This window comes from Galeopterus variegatus, unplaced genomic scaffold (assembly GCF_000696425.1).
Source record: "Galeopterus variegatus unplaced genomic scaffold, G_variegatus-3.0.2 Scaffold24, whole genome shotgun sequence".
In the NCBI taxonomy this organism is placed as follows: domain Eukaryota; kingdom Metazoa; phylum Chordata; class Mammalia; order Dermoptera; family Cynocephalidae; genus Galeopterus; species Galeopterus variegatus.
In genome coordinates, this window is record NW_007726135.1 from 34,258 (window position 1) to 38,434 (window position 4,177).

A 4,177-nucleotide genomic window follows, 5' to 3' on the forward strand; every position below is an offset into this window, starting at 1 on the left:
GTGTGATTGAGCACCTGCTTGGTGCCAGGCACCTTCTAGAGATTCGAGATATAAAAAAGAAGAAAACAGAAGTCCCCGCCTTTATGTAGCTTACACTCAAGTGTACAAAATAAATAAGGACTACATGAGAAGTAGAACTATGTAAGGCACCTTATGCTGAGAAGGTCATGCTCCCATTTTAATGGGGAGTCAGGGAATGTAATTTTGAGGGGCTACTTCACAGGTCTCTCACCAGCAAGTGTTCTTTTTTACTCATATTGTTTTGTAATTTAAACTTTTTACTTCATTAGTTAAGACATGTACCCATACACATAATTTCACATATAAGTGCATACATGTGATTAAACCATGTCATGTCATACCTCCTTTCTTCCGAGTGTGCTTTGTGGCTTCCATCCCCGCTCAGCTGGGTTCTGCTTCCATTATACTCTTCTCCTCAGCCTTCCCTGTTGACCCCATGCGCACACGTAAATGGCCCAGTGATGATTATTCTGTGTTTTTCTCCATAGTCTTGTTCTCTTATTCAGAAATGGTGTCATCATCAGGCCTACTGGCCTACATCTTGGTCATCTCACTCCGAACCTGGTAGAAATTCAGTCTGGTCCACCCTGGCTGTGTCCCTTCTCTCTCTGGGAGCCAGGTGGAACCATATGGAGGACATTTGTTTTGCTTTCAGCTTTCTGCTCCAAGACAGTGACATAATAAATATTCTTTGACAAGTATCTTTATGAACTACTGTTTTTTCTCCTTAAGGAATAGATTCCCAGGGATAGAACTGTAAGATCCACTCAAATAGTTTTAATTTTAAAAGAGGCTGCCAGATTGCTTTTCAGAAAGGCTAAGAAACTTCATATTGCCACCAGCAGCATATGAGAGTACTAATTTCTCGCTCATTTGATGGCAGTAGTTCTAATAGCTTTTTTAACTTTTCCATTTTAGTAGGTATAAAACAATTCTTATTATTCTTTTTGTTCAGTTTGATGTAAAGCAAGCATCTAGTGGATTTAAACATATTTTCATGTCCTGGATGTTTCTCTTCCCACTTCTGTGAATTAACTGCTTATGTCATATACTTTGCCTATTTTACCAACACAGTTGTCTTTCTTCTCAATTTGTACATCTCTTTACACATTAAGGAAGTCAGTGTGTTTTCCTATATCTTTGTTAAAATTTTTTTTCCAAATCTCGTGTTGGCTGTTGACTTTAAACAGACCAACCTCAGAACCCCTTGAGGCCCCTCCTGCCCCTTTCTAGTCACCAGTCCTGCACCCTAAGAGTGACCGCTATGTGACTTTTGGCATCGTTGATTAGCTTTTCAGTAAATGCTGCTGGATTAACTGTATGTTCAGAGGAAAACTGAATGAATTTTGACCCCTGTGTTACATACCATGACAAAAATCAATTCCAGATGGAATATAGATCTACATATGAAAGGTAAAAATGACAAAAGTTTTAGAAGAAAACATAAGAGAATATCTTTATAACGTTAGGGTAGGCAGAGATTCCTTAAATAGGACATAAAAAGTGCTGCTCTAAAAAGGAAATTCTGATGAGTTGAACTACATTGAAATCAGTAACTTTTTTTCATTGAAAGATAGGAGAAAGGCAAGCCAGGTATTTGCAATAAATATATTTGACATAGACTCTTAATCCAGGATAAAGAATGACTACAAGTCCTTAAGAAAAGGACAGACAGCCCATCAGAGGAAATCCAAATGGTTAATAAGTAAACGAAAAGGTGTTCAGCCTCATAGTCAACAGACAAATACAGAGTGATACTGTTACACATGGCTAAAGGGAAAAAGCCACCTAGTGCCTAGTGCCGAGTGCTAGCAAGAATGTGGAGCAGCTGGAACTTTCATATCAGCTGATGAGAGCATAAACTGGTGCAACCTCTTCAGAAAATGATGACATTATCCATCTTTTATTATGTATTTTTTTGTTAAAACTCTAAAATTAGGTCTGTAGTCTCATATTTTCTCACAGATTTTTCTTTGCCTTTCTGCATGTATGTGTTTAATTCATCTGGTGTTTTCTCATCAGAATGATAGTAATAATTGCAATTAGGGCTTGTAAGAGAATTGAATACATTAATAAATTTGAAATATTTAGATTATAGCCTAGTACAAAGTAAGCACTTAGAAAATATTAATTATTATAGTCATTATGTAGTTGCTATTGTTGTCCATATTCTAGGTGAGTAGCTAATTGTGTCAATGCAGTTTATTAAATAATTTAATCTTTTACGTCTGAATTGAACCACCACTTTCCTAATCTCCTTCTGGTTCCTCTGTTCTTTTCCATGGAGCCAGGTGTCTCTTTTGATACCATACTGATTTGGTTGCTGTAGTTTGATGCTATGTCCCAATATCTTCTTTTCTTCTATACCTTGTATATCATTCTTCTTTTGTACCCTTTCCTGGCTGTTTCTGATTATTTTCTTTTTCAAAACCAAATTTATGATATTAAAAGAAAATTCTGTTGGGATTCCAGTTTGTATGTTAATTTTGTGAGATTTTTTTTTTTTTAAGTAAACATTTTTGGATCTTTTGTTATCTGAGAATATGGTATATTTATCTATTTGTTCAGGACTTCTTTTACATCCTTCAGTTAGATTTCAGTGAGTGGATTTTGGGGGTGGGGTGGGCATGTCCAATTTAAAATTCATACTGTGGGGGCGGCCCGGTGGCGCACTGCTACAGTGCGCCGCTTGGGAGCGCGGTGGCGCTCCCGCCGAGGGTTCGGATCCCACATACAGACCGGTTCCCGCTCACTGGCTGAGCGAGGTGCGGGCGCAACACCGAGGGTTGCGATCCCGTTGCCGGTCCCGGTCCGGTACGGGGGCAACACTGAGGGTTACGATCCGTTGCCGGACACACACACAAAAAAAAGATAAAATTCATACTCTGAGTATAAAAGAATATATTTGAGTATTGCATATCATATGAGGGTACTTCAAAAAGTTCATGGAAAGACTAGTATTATCTTTTAATTCTATTTTTCCATGAACTTTTTGAAGTGTCCTCATATGGTTAGCAACCTTATTATTTATGTAATAGGTATTTTTAAATTAGCATCTTGGATTTTCTCGATATATAATTGTGTAATCAGCAAAATAAGAATTATTTTAACTTTTTTCCCCATAACCGATACAATTTTGTTTTCTTATACGCACAAGAATCTCAAAGATCATGTTTAATAACAGTGTGGTGGAGGCATCTATTTTGTTTTACAGTTTATCAATTAAAAGTGTATATTATTTAGGGTAATTTTTGTTGAGTTTTAACAACATGTCTTTAATGTTTTAAAATTATGACCTTTTGATCTTTTGCTTAGAATTTTTATTATGAGTAGCTCCTAAATTTAATCAGAGGCCTTTTTAACCTGTACTGATATGATCCTGTTTTTATCTCCTTTAATTTGTTATTATAGTAGACTATATTAATAGATGTGCTGATACTGAGCCATTAAATAACTCCTTGTTATATTACTCTTTTGAAATATTGATTTATTATATTTGTTAATTGGAAGATTTTTTACAACTATTTGTAAGTAAGATTAATCTAGGCTTTTCTTTTTTTATATTAACTTTATAAGGATATGGTATTAAAGCTACATTCATTTCATCAGGTGAATTAGTGGTCTTTCCATGATTTTTAATGGCCTGAAATATTTTAAGTCAGATTGGAATTGCATGTTCTTTGAAGGTTAGATAGAAGTGATCTATGTAACCACATGGCACCTTTTTCCATAATACATGTTTAACTATCTTTATAATATCTTCAGTAGTAATAGATCTATTCATATTTTCCACTTCTTGTGTCAATTTTGGCAATTTATATTTTGTTAGCATACTATCTGCTTTAGTTCTCTTAACATTTTTCCAGTAACTTTATTTCTATATCCTGTCCCATTCCTAAGTTTGTCTCTTTTGGATCAGCTCTTTTTTCAAACTTACAAAGGGTCTGTTTGTTCTAGTTGTCTTTTGAGGGACAAGCGTAGGGATTTATTACAGCATTTCTATTCATTTTTATTAATGTTAGTATTTTCTTTGTTAATCCCTTTTCATAGTGGCTTGGCTATGTTTTATTATGCCATTCGCTTAAAGCACTTTTTAAAATTTTATTTTGGTTTAATTTGAAGGCCGTTTTCTTCTTGTACAACTTTTAACATGTCT